Source organism: Rhinopithecus roxellana, chromosome 5, assembly GCF_007565055.1.
Source record: "Rhinopithecus roxellana isolate Shanxi Qingling chromosome 5, ASM756505v1, whole genome shotgun sequence".
Classification (NCBI taxonomy): domain Eukaryota; kingdom Metazoa; phylum Chordata; class Mammalia; order Primates; family Cercopithecidae; genus Rhinopithecus; species Rhinopithecus roxellana.
Genome location: NC_044553.1, coordinates 44,002,943 through 44,023,053, shown reverse-complemented (window position 1 = coordinate 44,023,053; position 20,111 = coordinate 44,002,943).

The following is a 20,111-nucleotide window of genomic DNA, read 5'->3' as shown; positions in this document are numbered from 1 at the left end:
TCCTGTGCCTACAGACATGAATGGCTTGGATATATTATTAGATGAAAAACAAATTTCAGAAAGCATTATGTATAGTATAATCTCACTTGCAGAGAAATATATATGGCAACTTGATAGGCTGGTAGTCAGGCCTACATTCCCTAAAAAAAGCAAATGAAAGTTTCTTTTCTAGTGAAAGGGATCAGTCTAAAAGAAGTACTAGCAATTAGATTTTGAGGTCCTATTCCTTCTATAGCGGTGAACTCATCAGTTAGGGAGCCTCACTCAGGCACACAGAGCTTCCAGTCATGTCAGTTATATGAAAAGACAAAATTATAAGACACTTGAGGAATGCCTCCAACATCAAGTAGAGACTGAAACAAAAAAATAAAGCAACTCAGGAAACAGGTAACCCAGAAATAATACTTAGAGAATAAAAAAAAGTTGTTTAAACCATTAATACCTTCAGCTTCCATGACACAAAGAAATAATTCTATTTTCTATAAAAGATCCCCCTTCCCCCAAAAGAAAAGAAAGCTTTATGGATAATAAGCAGCTATGGAAAAATTCAGTCCGGGCATGGTGGCTCTTGCCTGTAATTCCATTTCTTTGGGAGGCTGAGATGGGTGGATCAGGAGTTCGAGACCAGCCTGAGCAATATGGTGAAACTTTGTCCCCACTAAAAATAATAGCTGGGCGTGGTGGTGTGTGCCTGTTATCCCAGCTACTTGGGAGGCTGAGGCAGGAGAATCACTTGAACTCGTGAGGCAGAGGTTGCAGTGAGCCAAGATCATGTCACCGTACTCTAGCCTGGGCAACAGAGTGAGACTGTCTCCAAAAAAAAAAAAAAAGGAAAATTTAATACAAGAGTTGGAAGGTAAAGCTCCCACTTCATCTCCCAAAAATAATACAGAAAGAAAAGATATAGAAAAGAGGAAAGAAAAGATTATCAATCCAAGAGAGCCAATCTGAGTAACAGAAGTTCCAAAATTAAAAAACAAAAACAAAATGGAGGAAGGAAATAATCACACAAACACCAAAAGTTCCCCAGAACAAAAGGATACAAGTTTCCAAATCGAAAGTGCATAAAGAGCATAATAAGTGCTAGCACGCTGAATGAAAAAACACCCATACCAACGCAGATTCATTGTGAAATTTCAGATCTCCAGTCATAACGAGAGAATCTTAAAAGGAAAAAAACACACAAACCAGATGACATACAAAGTTTTAAAACTCAGATGGCAGATGAGTCAACAGCAATGCTGATAGCTAAAAAACAATGAAGTGAGGACTTCCAAAATTCTAAATGAAAATTGTTTGCAACCTAAAATAGATAGCCAGACAAACTACAAATTAAGTAAGGATAAATAAAGACATTTTCAGTCATTCAAGATCACAAACAATTTGCTGTTCATATTGAGCTTTTCAGAAAGTTACTCAAACATGTGCTTCATCAATGAAGAAGTAAAGCAGAAAAAAGTATAGTACTGGAGTTTAGGAAACAAGACATCCAACATAGGAGAGAGGTAAGATAAGTTCAAGGTGAAAACTTACAGTTCAAATGGAGTGGGACTATGGAGGAGGCCAAAAGGGATGTCAAAGGAAAAAAAACAAAAGGAACTGATGTGTTTGAGCTACACTGACTTAAATTTTATGGTTCTATTGGAAAGTCTGGGATCTGTTTCATAAAAAAACTAAGCCAATAGGAAAACAAAAACAAAAACCAAGGTGATTACTGACTCCAGGAAATGTAAATGTTGTAATAGAAATGAATTGTAGTACAGTGCATTAAATGACTGTGAATGATGCTGAGACAGATATCTATCTATATCTATCTATATAGATACATATTATATCTATATGGATCAATATGTATTATATATTATATATAGATATCTCATATATAGATAGATATATCTATATCCATCTATATATTGCATATGTGATCTATATCTATAGTTATCTCATATATATATTTTTTTATTTTTGCAGCTTGTGTTTCTTTTTAAAAGATGTGGTTTAAAAACCCCAAAAACATTTGTAGTAAAATAAACATGATGTAAAATTTACCATTTTAACCATTTCTAAGTGTAGAGTTCAGAGGTATTAAGCACATTCACATTGTTGTTTTAAGGCAAACACTAAATGGTGATTTTGTAAAAATTGTCATATAACTCCATAAGAAGGAAAAACATGTGTGTGCATTGAGGAAGAGTTCATGAGTTCTAAATCCTTGTCTTTCATCATAGAAGACATTTTCCAGTGTTTATAGTTTAAAATCCAGAAATAATTGTAAAGGCATATTATTTAGAAATATATTGATATATTTCCAGGAGAAACAAGATAGTTGTAAGTCTGACCCAAGGGGATAAAAACCAAGGATGAGGAGGGCTGGGTCAGGGGATTGCTGCTATTTTTTATTATGTCTTATGATACTGTTTGATTTTCAAACTATATATATATGTATATATATAATTTTAGTAAGATTAAAAATTAAATTTTAAAAAATGACTGGAAAAGAAAACTTATAGCACATTATTAATGAAAAACAGATTATAAAGCAAAATGCACAGAATGATACCATTAAAAAATATACACAATCTATATGTATAACAGCAAGGCTGAAAGGAAAGCACGCCAAAGTGTTAATCATGGATATTTATTTAATCTTGAATGGTGAGATTATGGATAATTCCCTTTTCTTTTTTGGTTGACCTATATTTTTTTAAAAAAATGTTTTACAATAACAGGCCTTACTTTTGAGATGAGAAAAAGAATAATCAAATGTTATTATTTGTATCAACAATATAGGATATAAGTGTAATTGTGTGGTAGGAGGGGTTTGTTTAGATATTAGAACACACTGAACTCCAAAGGTAACTAAACACTTGGACACCTGGGAAAGGACAGAGTCAAGAGGGATAAGGGGAGAAGACTCAAAGAGCTTCTTACAAGTAACTGTTGAAAAAGCACCCAGGATGAGAGGAAGAGAAGTCACAACGATGTGATAGAATGATAAAAACTTGAAAACTAGGCCAGGCGCGGTGGCTCATGCCTGTAATCCCAGTACTTTGGGAGGCTGAGGCAGGAGGATCACTTGAGCCCAGGAGTTCAAGACCAGCCTGGGCAACACAGGGAAACGTTGTCTCTACAAAAAAGAAAAAAAGAATTAGTTGGGGCACGGTGACGTGAGCCTGTAGTCCCAGCAACTTGGGAGGCTAAGATAGGAGGATCACTTGAGCCTGAGAGGTCGAGGCTGCAGTGCGCCATGATCATACCACTGCACTCCAGCCTGGGCAAGACACTGTCTCAAAATAAATAGACAAATAAATAAACAGAGTAAGACACTGTCTCAAAATAAACAAATAAATAGGAAAAAGAAAAAGAAAAAGAAAAATTATGTCTCAGAAACCTTGAAGTCTAGAAATGACCTTGCCTGGCTTTTAGTCAGGGGCTTGGAATCTTGCTGAGAATGTATTTTAAAGGGGAGAAGAAATGGACTGACTGGGACACATACTGGTGTAAATTCAAAGCAAAAAGGAGTAGAAGAAAAGGAAAAAAGAAAGGAATAAAAGAAAAATAAATATTGGCGGTGACTTTTATCAAGACATGGGATAAAAACAGGTCTTACGCTGCCTAGGCAAAACAGTCAGTATTTCCTGCTGGAACCTCTGCCCTTGGCTGCATTTCTAGGACTCGGAAGGTTTCTGATGTAATTGATTGACCAAGATGTGATGGGAACACGGAACCTTCCTTTCCTATTGCCATATGGTTGTAACCAGGCAAATGTTCCCAATATTCCCATCATGGAACTCTGAATATATTTTCCTGTGAAAAAACTTAGCACAAATGAACCATGTGTACCTGCAGTCCAGCTATTCTGGAGGCTGAGACAGGAGGATTACCTGAGCCCAGGTACTCAAGACCAGCCTGGGCAACAAAGGGAAACCTCGTCTTAAAAAAGACTTCTTTTTTTTTTTTTTTTTTTTTTTTTTTTGCACAAATAAACTTTTAGATTTGTCCTTGGCTCAGTTTGGCTTGTGTCTCCAGTATTTCTTACCAATCTTCTGACATTCTATCATCTAGCTATACCAACTATTTGTAATTCCCTAAACAAGCATAAGCAGAGAATCTTAAGTTGCTTACATCATATATTTAATATATTTTCCCTTCTTCCATTTTAACAGAATTTTGATTTTATTGGGGGTAATTGTGTGCCCAGCTTTAAAAGGGTAAAATGAATAAAGAAAAGAAAACTTCTATTCCTTAGCTTCCTTTGGAGATAGGTGCAGCTATAGGATACGGCTCTGACCAAAGAGATTTAAATGGAATTCTGCTGGGGATTTCTAAGAAAGTTTTACTTCCCTTGTATGGGCACTGGAACTTCCTTCTGTTACTGGAAAGGGCTCCTGATCCAAACACCAAGAGAGGGTTCTTGGGTTTCGCACAAGAAAGTATTTAAGGAGAGCCCACAGTGCAAAGCGAAAGTAAGTTTATTAAGAAAATGAAGGAATAAAAGAATGGCTACTCCATAGGCAGAGGGAGCAGCATGAGCTGCTGGTTGGCCATTTTTATGGTTATTTCTTGACTATATGCTACAGAAGGGGTGGATTATTCACAAATTTTCCAGGAAAGGAGGAACCCAGATCTGAGGGTTCCTCGCCTTTTTAAACCATATAGGGTAACTTCCTGACATTGCTGTGGCATTTGTAAACTGTCATGGTGCTGTTGGGAGTGTAGCAGTGAGGATGACCAGAGGTCACTCTCGTTGCCATCTTGGTTTTGATGGGTTATACCAGCTTCTTTACTGCAACCTAGTTTTATCAGCAAGGTCTTTATGACCTGTATCTTGTGCAGACCTCCTGTCTCATCCTGTGTCTTAGAATGCCTTAACCTGCTGGGATGCAGTCCAGTAGGTCTCGGCCTCAATTCACCCAGCCCCTATTCAAGATGGAGTTGCTCTTGTTCAAATGCCTCTGACACTTCTTTCTGCTTGAAGTATGGAACTTGAAAGCTGGAGCTGAAGTTACCATCTTGAGACCCCAAGGGATAGGCCAAAAGAACCCCAAAGACCTAGGACCTGACATCCTTCAGCCACTAAGTCAATACCACCAAGTGCCTAACTCTAGATTTCCAAGTATGTGAGAAAAAGAAGCTCCAACTTTGTTTAAATCCCTGTTGTTGGTATTTTCAGGTAAATGCAGCACAGTGCAATTCCTGTCTTCTTTACATTTTTTTCTTACCAGAAATGGATACTGATCTAGACCACAAAAGAGGGTTCTTGGATCTCACACAATAGAGAATTCAGGGCGAGTCCACAGAGAAAAGTGAAAGCAAGTTCATTAGAAAAGCAAAGGAATAAAAAAATGGCTGCTCCAAAGACAGAGTGGCCCCAAAGACTGCTGGTTGGCTATTATTACGGTTATTTGTTAATCATATGCTAAACAAGGGGTGGATTACTCATGAATTTTCCAGGAAAGGGGCAGGGAGCTCCTGGAACTGAGGGTTCCTCTTCCTTTTAGAGTTATAGGGTAAACTTCTGGAAGTTGCCATCGCATTTGTAAACTGTAACGGCGCTGGTGGGAGTGTCTTTTAGTAGGCTAATGCATTATAATTAGCATACAGTGAGCAGGGAGGACAACCAGAGATCACTTTTGTTGCCATTTGGTTTTGGTAGGCCTTGGCCAGCTTCTTTACTGCATCCTGTTTTATCAGTAGGATCTTTGTGACTTGTATCTTTTGCCAACCTCCTATCCCATCCTGTGACTAAGAATGTCTAACCTATTGGGAACGCAGCCCAGCAGATTTCAGTCTTATTTTACCTAGCCCCTGTTCAAGATGGTGGCGCTCTGGTTCAAATGCTTCTGACAGTTTTACATATAATTTTCCCACCTGGTATGGGTCTAGCAGAAGAAATAATGTGTAGCAGGTGAACTACAACTAATACTTCAAGACTTATCTAAAGGCATTGCTTCCTTGCAAAGCTTTCCCTTACTTCTTTCTGCAAACAGTCTATTACACATTCTTCTGTGCTCCCATAACACTTGTATAAACTGCTAGTACTTATCATAAACGCTTTTGATCATCTGTGTGTTGATATATCTCACACTTGACTTTGAACTCCTTGAGAGCAAGACTGAGTTGTACCATGTCTGTATCTCCTTGCAGAGCCACAGACACAGAGGCACAACAAATATCGATCAAATGAATGTTGAATAAACTCAGACTATCTTGAGAACCCAAAGTACCTGTTAATTTCTTGATTGTAAATATATTCTCCCAAATGCAAATGTGATGCAATTTTGCCTTCTGTGGCACAGACTTTAGAACCATCTAAAATACTGAAATGAGATACGTGGGTGTTCACTAACTCAAGCTGTATTAACAGTCAGAAATAAACACTTTTAAAATTCTGAATTAGGCAAGAAAAGGAGGGAAACAAATATTCATTGAGCACTTATTATGTGTGAGGCATTGTGTTCTGAGGCTTATCTCATTTACCAAAGCAACTCTACAGGATAGTTATTAATCCCGCATAACAGAAAAAGAAACTGAGGATACAGATATTGATTAATATGCCAAAGGTCACAGAGCTAGTAAGAGGCAGCCAGAGAATGCCTTCAGACTTCAAGTGGCTTTCCCTTTTCCCACTATATCAAGCTACCACTTGTTTTAAAAAGTGAGAATGTAAACTTTAAAATGCAGTGTAGTGTTGCATTATCCCCGCCTCTAGACTTTCCCATTCTGGCCCAGGGCAAAGCCCAAAAGTGGGGCTCAGTCCAGGAAGTCACACGAGTCATTGGTTCAGCACATGAAGGAATTTAAGAGCCAGCCGAAAGAGTAAAGTGAAAGCAAGTTTATTAAGAAAGTAAAGGAATAAAAGGGCTGGTTGTAGTGGCTCATGCCTATAATCCCTATAATCTTTTGGGATGCTGAGGCAGGCGGATCACTTGAGGCCAGGAGTTCAAGACCAGCATGGCCAACATGGTAAAAACTTGTCTCTACTAAAAATACGAAAATTAGCCGGGTTTGGTGGTGGCCCCCTGTAATACCAGCTATTCCAGAGGCTGAGGCAGGAGAACTGCTTGAACCCAGGAGGTGGAGGTTGCAGCGAGCCGAGATCGTGCCACCGCACTCCAGCCTGGGTGACAAGTGAGACTTCGTCTCAAAAAATAAAAATAAATAAATAAATAAAGGAATAAAAGAGAAGTTACTCCACAAGCAGAGCACCCATTGTGGGCTGCTGGCTGGCTCTTTTTATGGTTATTTTTTGAAGACATGGTAAACATGGGGTGGATTATTCATGAGTTTTCCAGGAGAAGGGTGAGGATTTCCCAGAACTGAGGGTTCCTCTTTTTTTTAGACCATATAAGGTAAGTTCGGGACATTGGCATGGCATTTGTAAACTGTCGTGGTGCTGGTGGGGGGATCTTTTAGTATGCTAATGCATTATAATTAGCATATAATGAACGGTGAGGACAAGTACAGGTTGCTTTTGTTGCCATCTTGGTTTTGGTGGTTTTTGGCTGGCTTCTTTATCTCACACTGTCTTATCATCAGGGTTCTGTAAAAGAAGTCCAGATGAATTCTCATCTCAATTCCAATTAGACCAATACATTGTGGTCAAATTCATCTACCTTAAATACAACTCAATTTTTTTTTTTTTTTTTTTGAGACCATCTCACTCTGTTGCCCAGGCCGGAAAGCAGTGGCATGATCTCGCCCCACTGCAACCTCCGCCTCCAAGGTTCAAGTGATTCTCTTGCCTCAGCCTCCTGAGTAGCTGGGATTACACGCACCTGCCACCACGCCCACCTAATTTTTGTATTTTTAGTAGAGACAGGGTTTCGCCATGTTGGCCAGGCTGGTCTTGAACACCTGACCTCAGGTGATCCACCCACCTCGGCCTCCCAAAGTACTGGGATTACAGATGTGAGCCACACTGCACCTGGTCAAACACAACTCTAATTATGACACTCATCTGAATAGAGCATCAATAGTTTTCCACAGTCTAGTGAGAAAAGCCTCTAATTTGTGTTTCTCTCTAGCTGTTTCACCAAGGTAACTGTATCCCAACCAGACTCTCCTTTTGCTAACAGTGTTCCAAAATCCCAGACAGACCTTCCTACAACATTGACATAGTATTTACATCTCAATGCCTTCAGAGACATTGCTCAAATTTTGTTTCTACCAACAAGTTTTAAAATTTTTTCACATAATTGGGGTGAAATAATCTTTTTTTCCCTCTACTTCTACTATATCTTATTCATTTTACTCCTTTTTGCATTCAACTTTGTTTGTAAACAGCTTATTTGTAAGCTCCTAAAAGGTAGGACCTTGACTTTTCATTTTGGAATCCTTCTATTATGGACATGGTATCAGGTGCTCAATAAGTAAATGAATGATAAAATGTCCAGATAATTGCACCTTGCTTGTCATTGCTTTATGTTCTGTACTTTGCCTTTGCCCTAATTTCAAACATGAGTGACAGTAGGCTCACAATTTCAGCATTATACTTTCAAAAGTTTAAGTTTATTTTATCCCTCTATTTCGCATTATGGTAGAAAAGCAGTAAATAAAACCATGCATTCTAAATATTTCAGCAGCTAAAAAGATTAAGAATCAGTTCATTGCCCTGAAATAGAAAGCTCATTTGTTTACAACTTTTCCCACAAACGGAAAAGTAGTGCCTTCTGAAATGCTCAACCCCACAAACATTCCTTTAAATTCATAAAGACACTCTGTAGGCAATGAATAATATAAAATGACCACACAAAAACAAAACAAAAACGAAAAAACTATCCCTGTCTTCAGGCAGGAATGTACTGGTGAGGATGACCCTAACAGATGAAAATCCAGGTCATTCCAGAAGCTAATTTGAAAACAGCAAGGCTAACCTTGAAGTGGAGCAAGGACCAAACCCTGAGAAATAAGGCACAAGACCTAGAGCAGAGGATGAGGCTGCTTTCCTTATCTACCTAGAAACCAGGCCCTCTAAAAGGAACCCAATCAGCGTTGTTACCCTTCTGTGAAACTTAATTAACCAGAGAAGAGGAAGAGCCTGAAAATCACACACTACACCTAGAGCCCAGACAAACTTTGTCTCAAACTACTTCTGCTCTCGGGTCCCATTCAATTCCCAAAGAGAATTATTTGCTAACCATTGACTAAACATTGGGTCCATTCATTCCCCTTAAAAAAGCATTTGCTACCCCTCAAAATGGCTACACCTTCCATCTCCCCTTCCCTTAGGAAGGTGTATAAACATCTGGATTTCAATGGGTTATTGGCTAATCATTCTCCTGTAAGTTCCCTGTGCTAGGCATATTAAATACATCTGTATGTCTTTTCTCCTGTTAATCTGTTGATTGTCAGTTCATTTTCAGCAAACCTTCAGAGGGTGGAAGGAAACTTTCCCTTCGCCCCTACAGATTTTTGCTTAAGAACCATAATTTTTCCCTGCAGAGACTTGGTACATACAGAGCATAAAAAATGTTTGTGGATTCAACCATGTATAAAAGAAAAAGATAAAATCATAATTAGCAAAGGGAATTAGGATATAAACCTTTGTAGGTCTTCTTAGGAGAAGTAGAGATTTGGGGTCAGTGAGTGTATGTATCTTGAAAGATAAGTAGCTTGTAGTAAGTGCTAAAGGAATTTTAGGGAAAGAAAGATTATTGAAGATTGACATGTATAATAAAACTTCAGGGTGGAGGTAGCTGTTGAGCTGTTCTTTGAAGAAAGTGTTGTAATGTGAAGGCAAGACATTTTAACTAGGTGAAATGACATGACTAAGAGGGGAAGGAACACAGGTGTTATGTATGGGGAATCTGAACTTGGAGAATGGAAGGATCCTCTGAGGAGCACTACAAGAAAAGGTTGGAAATAAGATTGCTGACTAGGCTGTAAGAAGACTGAATTTCAGGCTGAAGAGCATGGGGCGGGAAGGTATGATCCTTTTCCTCATCCATCATAAGGGTCATGGCCAACACCGCATAACAAAAACAAGTTAACAAGAGAAAAGCATAACAAATTTATGTAATGAAAGTTTTATGTGAAAATTTTAAGACAGGAAATCTTAAAAATGAAGACTCTAGGAAGACCCAGGAAAAATGATTTTTTTAAAATTTGTTTTTGTTTTTTTGAGATGGACTCTTGGTCTGTCGCCCAGGCTGAAATGCAGTGGCGTGATCTCGGCTCGCTGCAACCTCTGCCTCCTGGGTTCCAGCATTTCTCGTGCCTCAGCCTCCCAAGGAGCTGGGATTACAGGCATGTGCCACCATGCCTGGCTCATTTTTGTATTTTTAGTAGAGATGGGGTTTCATCATGTTGGTCAGGCTGGTCTCAAAACTCCTGACCTCAAGCCTTGGCTTCCTAAAGAATTACAGGCATGAGCCACCATGGCAGCCCCTGTTTTTATGCTTAGGTTTGATAAAGAGTGCACAGCCATGTAGAAATGTGTTTAGACAAAAGGATTTGATCTAATACTAACGGACTGAGGATGGGAAACCCAGCAAGGCCTGTATATTTAGACTCTTATTGGCCTCTCTGTGTAGAAATCTTCCTTATTTGGTGTGGAGCAGGACCCCTCTGGAATGAGGGTTTTCAAGGGAGAAGGAAGAGAATGACCTTTTCAGATACTTGTTTGTTTGTTTTTGAAATGGGGTCTCAATGTGTTGCCCAGGCTGGAGTACAGTGGTGTGATCATAGCTCACTGGAGCCTTGAACTCCTAGGCTCAAGCAATCCTTTCACCCCAGCCTCCCAGATAGGTAGGACTACAGGCAAGTACCACCCTACTTAGCTAATTTTTCATTTTTTTATAGGCATGGGGTCTTACATGTTGCCCTTACAGGTCTCCAACTCCTGGCCTCGAGCAATCCTCTTTTGGGCCTTTGAAAGTGCTGGGATTACAGGTGTGAGCCACCTGTTCCAGGTTTTCTGGTTTGCTTTAGGGAAGAGGGGTGACTCACCTTGGGAAAGAGGAATTCTGGTTTCTATGACTCCCTTAGGAGGAGGAAGAGGAGTGGGACACAAGAAGACAGGAGAAGGTCAGACGGACCTTGGTACTGATGTTAGAGGCGTTCGAACCAGAGCAACCTGATCTTTTTTTATCCTACGTATACAAGTATCATACCAAGGGGGGACGCATTCCTCCTCTTAGTTTCGGGAATGCCCTTAGTTTCGGGAATGGTCTATGGGAATGATCTATAGAGTAGCTGTTCTTTCACCACTTTACTTTCTTAAGAAACTTGCTTTTGCTTTGCACTGCCGACTTGCTCTGAATTCTTTCTTGTGTGAGATCCAAGAACCATCTCTTGGGGTCTGGATTAGGACCCCTTTCCTGTAACACTGAGACCTTTCCAATTTCCTTCAGTTCAAAGTACTTAACATGCCAAGGTGCCATACTTTTGGGAATCATGTTCTCAGTCCAAGAGGAATTTGATTTTATTCTGAAATGAGAAGATGGTCATTTAAAAAAAGATGAGATGGGAGTTGGTGGGTATGTAAACAATGATCTTTTATAAAAATCCATCGGCATTGTAGAGAATTGACTGGAAGATGGAGGGACCCATAAGGTGGTAGAAGCAATTAAGGGACTATAGTAATTATGTAATCATAAGGCAGTTGAGACCTTGACTAGGTGGGCAATGGTAACAGAAAAACATAAGAACAGATTTTAGACACATAAGACATCTGGGTAAGATGGTATATGGTGATGTATGCATACTGGTTAAAAGGAAAACTTAACATATGGCTTCCTTAAGGAAAAAATCAAAGCAGGGAAATATCTTTACATTCTTTACCCTCTTTGTAAATGCAGAAGTTTTTCATTTTTGTGACCCAGCATGTTCTTTTTAACGGCTGTTTAAAAGCATACTGAATCTGTTTGGATCTGTTTAAAGCATACTGAAATAGGAAATGGTGCTGATAAAAACTGGTTCTCCTTTCCCGCTTTTGTGTTCTCCTGGCCAGCTTTTCGGCCAGCTAGGTGACAGTGAGTAAGTCATCAGTGAGGACAGGAATATCAGTGCTGCCTGCCTTGCAGAAATATTTTGATTACTCTAGATTAAATTACTCTAGATTAAATTATTTCAAAATATTTATTGATAATCTACAGTGTATAAGCTCTGTGCTAAGAGCAACAGCAGATATAAAAACAAATGAGAAAGTCTCTGTCTGTGGAAGACTAAAACAAGTATAAATCACAAGGTAAGCTGGGTGCGGTGGCTCACATCTGTAATCCCAGTACTTTGGGAGGCTCATGCAGGCAGATCAACTGAGGTCAGGAGTTTGAGACCAGCCTGGTCAACGTGGTGAAACCCCATCTCTACTAAAAATACAAAAAAATCAGCTGAACGTGGTGGTGCATGCCTGTAATCCCAGCTACTCAGGAGGCTGAGACAGGAGAATTGCTTGAACCTCAGAGGTGGAGGTTGCAGTGAGCCAAGATTGTGCCAGTGCATTCCAACCTGGGCAATAAAGTGTGACTCTGTCTCAAAAAAAAAAAAAAAAAAAAAAGAAAACACAAGATGGCAAAACAAAAATATAAGATGGAATAAATGTCTTAGGAGATAAAGCCCTTAGTGTTCAAATCGATAAAATCAAGAATGGCATCATGAAAGAGAGAATATGTGAGGTAAGGAATCAATAGGTAGAGAAGGAAGATAAGGGAAGAGTAGTTCACTCATCCATTCACTCAGCCATATATCCATCCATCCAACATTTTGAAGTGACCCTCTTCAGTGGGAGACCGTGGAGATAAATAATACTCTCCTCTTGTGTAGCTCGTAATTCAGGTAAAAGCTTAGTTCAGAGCACAAGGAGGTTGAATGAAAAAATAATTCATTTAGTACTGAACAAATTGAGACAATGGGTGTAAATTGCACAAAATCCAAAGTGGAAGAATCCTACGATGAATGCAGTAGCGAAATACAGACTGTCAAAGGTAGAGATTGCCTGTATAACTAGAAGATTCCTTCCTGTTCAGAGGGTGGAGGGGCTTCAATTACATTTAGGGTGCAGGGACCAGGTTTGAGAGAGAAAATATTTAAATGATCAGTGAACAATCTGACTAAAGGCTACTTATTTGCGTATGTATTCCGTTTACTTTGGTTTCTGCATCTTGATCACCCTTCATACATACTGCACAGAGTTCTGAAACATGGAGCACCAGTGGAAATCCAGCCAAAGCGATAAACTTCTAGGTTGCACAGTTCAGCTTCCTCTCAGTTGTCTCCTATCTATAACTGTCAATGTGGTTTTGCTCCTCTGTGGTGGATCTTGAGAATTCTTCTCTTTCTCTCCACTACATATCATTGGTGACTGATCCTCCTTTCAGGAGGAAGATAGTTTATGAAGAAAAATATGGGGCCAACACTCACATTCTAGAGCTTCTTATCAGGAATATTCTTTTCCTATTAGAAGAGGAGAGGAAAACAGGAGAAGGATAGAGAAGGAGAGATGAACTGATATAATTGGTTGACTAGCTTTGATGTACAGGAAGGCTGTGTAACGTGAAGTGAGAACTATTGCTATTTATATTCCTATAATGAAAACAACAGAAAGTATCTTTTTGTAAAAAGAAAACATTTGGAATAAGAACATAAAAATTAAGCAGTTGAAAGCTTAAACAAGTCAGGAAGGGTGTATTATTCGGTACTGTGATCAAGGAATTCAGGAAAAAATAAATGATCTGCTCCTTCTAGATCCTTAGGACCTATAATAATTAAGCCTCCTTTTGTCCACCCTTCCCTGACTAAAGAATTTATGGAAGTGACACCCGTTCTACCTCATTAGACCAATCAAATATGTTTCCTTAAATAAAGAAGGGAATTTTTCCCATCCCAAGCATCATTATATATCAAGAGAAATTAGTCACCTGCCTCTATCACAACCTTCCCACCCCATCCTCCACCCCAATGTGCTTCTCATTATTCTTTTTTGAATGCATTCTTGTGGTCTCTCATCACAGGAACCTTAAAGCTTTTACGTAATTTTAGTATGGCTGTATCTCTGTAAGCTCAGTATCCTTAATGGTTCCTTTCTGAACTATAGCCAATGCTGGGCACCCTATACAAATGCCTACAGCACTGCTCTAGGGACTCAGGAATTCTACTTTCAGCTTTGAACCTTCTTGTTCTGGTCTGAAGTATCCCGTCATCTGCCTTGTCGCCATACGCTTGGACTTTGTACTGGCCAGCTGGCATCTTCAGAATGATACATCAGTCAGATGGAATGCCTGACTTTCTATTTTTTGCCTGTGGCAGTGTTTATTGAATAGCCCAGGACTCCTAAATATGAGCTGCAATTCTCCCCCACACTGATACCCAAGTCTAGTGCAATCATTCCCAGTCTACCCACTTCTTTATACCATTTATCCAACCTTTTGCCTTTTCTTAGAAGCAACAAGGTGTAGTAATAAAAGCAATACTGGCATTGGAATAAAAGGAAATTGTTTTAACTCTCAGCTTTACTCTTTCTTAATCATAGAAACTCTGGAAATTTACTTAAGCGCTGTGAACATTAGTTTTCTCACCTGTTATGTGTAGAATACTAATGCTTGACAATTCATGGGATAGTTGTGAGGATAAAATGAGATAATGTGTGTTAGAGAATATTTGCCCTAGAAGGCCTCTTTCTGGCTTTGAAGTGCTAAATGAACTATGGAGGTGGTATAGAAGGGAAGATACTGGCAGCTGCCTGACCCCTGTCTGTGTGCACTGGATCCCTTTCCTTTTTGTTTACTCAAGCATTTTGTTCCTGGAACTGTCCTCTCTGTCTCCTACACCATTAGTTTGTATTTCTCTATTGGGTAATTCTGGTCAACATACAACCATGCTTTAATAGCTCACATCTGTAAGACCTCACAACAACAAACCTAGACCTTCTGTTCCCCCACCAGGTGTAATTTGTCTGCTCCTCTTTATAATGTTTATTTCCTCCTGCTCTTTATTTTTAAAATTATTATTCAAAACATTTTTTCTTTTCTAGAGACAGGGTCTCACTCTGCCAACCAGGCTGGAGTGCAGTGTTGTGATCTTGGATCACTGTAACCTTGAACTCCTGGCTCAAGGGATCCTCCCATCTCAGCCTCTGGAGTAGCTAGGACTGCAGGAACACAGCACCACACCTGACTATTAAATTTTTTTTTTTTTTCTTTGTAGAGATGGGTTCTCACTATGTTGCCCAGGCTGGTCTTGAACTCCTAACCTAAGGGATCTTCCTATTTTGGCCTCCCAAAGTGCTGGGATTACTGGCATGAGCGACCATGACTGGCCTTCCTCCTGCTCTTTATTTAACCTATGCTGTGTTAGTTTGGGTACTCTGAAAAGCAGATACCAAGATGGAATTAGATGGGTGAGAGATTTCTTGGGGAAATATCTGTGGAGGATAAAGGGAGGGTGGAAGAGTACCTGGGGAGTGCCTTTAGACTATCATCCAGGCCTGATACCTGGGAAAGGAGAGGGGGAAGGAAGGATAACTGGGGAGGAAGAGTCTCAGACTGCAGCACAGTTCTCATTTTCCTTCATTTTACAGACAGACTAGGATTCTTTGCTAACATCTCCTTGTTGAAATCTCTAAATGTTGAAATGCCCCAGGACTAGGTCCTCAGCTTCTTCTCTATGTAGACTTACCCCTTTGGTTATGTCTTCCAGCCCCATAGTTTCAAGTGACATCTGTATGGCAATGTCTCCAAAATTTACATCTCCAGTTGAAAGCTTTCCTTGAGCTTCAGAATTGAAGATCCATCTGTATACAAGACAACTACTTGAAATCCTCTTAATTGTCTAATAGGTCTCAAAACTTAAAATGTTCAGAACAAAACGTCTGGTTTTGCTGTGAGGATAATTATCTACAGTGGGCAAAAGTAGAACAGCAGAAACCAGACAGAAGGCTGATGCCATAATCCAGGTGAGATACAGGTGAGAGATGATGCTGGCTTGGACGAGTGGTGTAGGGACTTTGTAGATGATTAGGTTGCAGACCTTGAGCAGATAAATTCTTCTGGATTATCAAGGTGGGTCCAATCAAATCACTAAATCCTTAAATATGGAGAAGCTTTCCCGGCTGTTGTCAGAGGTATGGTGATAGAAGGGTCGGAGAGATGTGATGTTACTGGCTTTGAAGATGGAGGAAGGGGCCATGAGCCAAGGAAAGAAGGCACCCTCTAGAAGATAAGAAAGGTGAAGAAACAGTTACATTTCTGACCTAAATAATTGTAAGATAATAAATTTGCGTTGTTTTAAGCCACTAAATTGTGGCAAGTTGTCATAGCAGTAACTAGAAACAATCACAGCATATGTGTCCTATTCCCTGTATCAAAAGCAGGTATAGACATTAAATGAAGTTCAGAATTGTGATTACTTATGGATATGGGTATTCAAATTTCCGAACTGAGGTCATATTTATGGTTAAAATGACACAGGTCTTTCTAATACCTTGGAGTGGTTGTAAAAGTGATGAGCTTTCCGTATGTGCACGCAGGGATGAGAGGAACATCACCCATTTTATCTCATCCTGACGGAGTTAAATTGTAAGTACAACGATAAGTAACTTTTTTTTTTTTTTCTTTTTTTTGGAGATGGAGTTTCGCTCTTGTTGCCCAGGCTGGAGTGCAAAGGTGTGATCTTGGCTCATTGCAACCTCCACCTCCCAGGTTCAAGTGATTCTCCTGCCTCAGACTCCCATGTAGCTGGGATTACAGGTGTGCACCACCACACCCAGCTAATTTTTGTATTTTTAGTAGAGATGGGGTTTCGCCATGTTGGTCAGGCTGGTGGCAAACTCCTGACCTCAGGTGATCCATCCGCCTCAGCCTGCCAAAGTCCTGGGATTACAGACGTGAGCCACCGCGTCCAGCCATAACTTTTTTTTGGTAAACAAAATGCATACATGGACATGCAAGGACAATGGTACTACATCAAGGTGGACAACAGTATGACTCAAAGAACAGACCACATTGTAGAGAACATAAGCAGACCTTAAGTAATTTAATCAGAAAACCTGAGATGGCTACAGCCCAGTGAAATAGAGGGCATTTAATAAGGTTACACTATTAAACATAGCCTTCCTCAAAGTAGAATTTTAAATTTATTAATTAAATTTGAGCTAGAAGTTACTCTTTTAGCCAGAAGGTAAGATGAAAGGGAAAAGTGCCAGAGAAGAGATATGAAATGCACAGAGCAGAAACTTGCCACACAGAGGCAAAGAAACCATTCCACTTACAAAGTTCCAAGTGGCATTTGAGAGAAAGGATATTGGAGGGTATTAAGAGGGAATAACTGTGAAAATCCCCAAACAGGGACTGAAATTACTCTGGCAGCAATCATGGAAAGAGGAATACTAATGTTATAACCATTGTTTTAAAGCCTGGTAGGCCGAAGTTCACTAAGCAATATCTGCATGTTTACATGGGGCACGAATGAGTAGCATTTACAAATTCCATGTTTAAAGTTCCCTTGTTTAGAAATCTGACTTGCTTGATTTATGTCTCCTTAATCTACTTAGGCAAAGACCTTTCCTTGTGTTTTAATATCAAATAGGCTTTAGCATAGACCAGGTCTAATGGGACTTTGCTGTTGGTGGAGGCTTAATAGGGCATCAGGAGATTGTCAGTAAATTTCATTAGGAAGCTACAGTCTACCTCAAGAAAAATTACATAGATATACGTGTGTATATATATACATGTATATGTGTGTGTGTATAAATATGTAAAAAAGTCAAACATATACACTTTGTAGGGAGTCAGGATATCCCCAGCTTTGCTAGAGCAATATTCTAGAAATATCCTACAGGGATTACCTGAAGGTGTCTTATATTCCACCTACTGTTCACCTCCAGTTATGAACAAGCTACATAAACTCAGGGCCCAGGATTGCTTGGACAATTGAAGTTTTCCCCTTTCAAGAAAACAGCTGAAAAGATCATGCCTAAATATAATTATTGTTTGGACATTGAGTTTGATAGAAAATAAAAGAGCATTTTAATCACCTTTGACTGGTAGGTAATATTAGTTGCTGGTAAGGAGGGGAATTAGGTGGCTGTATTGGAGTTGTTTTCTGTTTTTTAGAATCCTGAATTTCTGTCTAATTGTTACCAAAGAAGTAAACTATGAGTTATTGCAGAGAAGGGAAGTTTTCCTAATTTGGCAGACTCTAAAACAAATAAAAGGAATCCTCCTTAAGATTAATGCAATTAAAAAACAAATATAGTCAGAGGGTTATGAAGATTTCTGTTCATAAACTTATAGGTGTTTGCATGTGAATAACCATGAGAATTATTTGAAATTTGTCTTAAAAGCCTTGCTGCTAAGAAGCACCATTCTGAGTCAGGTGATCAGGGAACTATGAATAGGGTAGGACTCCAAAGAGGGTGGGAGATAGCCCAGAAATGGGTGGATAAAAGAAGAGGCAGCCTTAGGATAAGGGCGTTTCTCTTAGCCACTACTGGCTAAGGGAATTCACAAATTCCACAGAAAAGATATTACACGTAAACAACAGAATCACACATTGCTTGCTTATTTATTTACTTATGAATAGGTAATGAATTAAGATTTCAAAATTCTGATTGCTCAAGAGTATACAGCAATAAATTATCTTTAATTCCAACACAGCCACCTACTTCTCCTCCTCACAGGCAGCTAATATTACCAAAATCTTATACATCCTTCAATGCCATATGAGCAAATATAAACATACAGTTTTGCCTTTTACACAAGTGATAACATTCTATATACTCTGAAGCTTGTTTTTTTTTTCACTAAACTGTACTTGGAACTTATTACGTATCAGTAAAACATTTACCCTTCTTTCTTCAGCAGCATCATATTCCATAGAATGGATGCATCATAATTTATTTGATCAACTTCATCTTGATGGATATTTATTTGCAGTCTTTTGCTATTACAAAGAATGCTTCAAAGACTTTTCTAGAACATATGTCATTTTGCACATATGTAACTAATCTGCAGGATAAATTCCTAGAGGTAGAATTACTGATTCAAAGAGTGTATGTGTTGGTAATTTTGACAAATGTTGCCAAATTATCCTACATAGAGGTTGTACCAATTTATGTTTCTAACAGCAATATATGAAAATGCCTCTTTCACACTCATATTTATGCAGTGTTACCAAGCTTTGTTATATTTTCCAATTTGATGGGCTAACTATAAGCTTTCAGTTTATTTTATTTTAATTTTTATTTTTTGAGATGGAGTCTTACTCTGTCTCCCAGGCTGGAGTACAGTGGCATGATCTTGGCTCACTGCAACCTCCTCCTCCCAGGTTCAAGTGATTCTCCTGCCTCAGCCTCCTGAGTAGCTGGGATTACAAGTGCCCGCCACCACGCCTGGCTAATTTTTGTATTTTTAGTACAGACAGGTTTTCACCATGTTGTCCACGCTGGTCTCAAACTCCTGACCTCAGGTGATCTACCCTCCTGGGCCTCCCAAAGTACTGGGATTACAAATGTGAGCCACCGCATCTGGCCAGTTTAATTTTAATTTGCATTTCTCACTATGAATGTGATTCAGCATCTTTTCATATATATTTTAGAGTCCTTTTTATTTCCTTTCATGTAAACCGTTCACATTCTTTGCTCATTTATCTTCTGGGTTATTGGTCTGTCTATAGTTTTATTTTGTTTTTTAGTTCTTATAGATAAAAATGTTGGGACTTTATGATATGAATTGCAAATGTTTTCCAACTGTTTCCACAGAGTTCATGGATATTAAAAATTTCTTTGCCTTTATCATTTGAATAATAATTTGGATGATATAAAATTTTGGGGTCATGCTTTTTTTTTAATGACGATTTCAGGGGCATTTCCCTACTGTCTTCTAGAATTGAATATTGTTGTAGAGACAGCTTATGTCAGCTTGTTTTGTTTTTACCCTGCATAGATGACTCATTGTTTTTGTCTGATTGTTCAAAGGATTCTTTTTTTATCTTCAAAGTTCAGCAGTTGTATTAGGATATGTCTCAGTGTTGGCCATTATGCGTCAGTTTTTCCTGAGACCTGACATTCCCTTTCAAAATGAACATTTTCTTCCACAGTATTTCAGATACTTTTTCTAATTCATTACATAGAGATTTTGAATAACTGTATATTGGATTTCCTTTGCCTGTCTTCC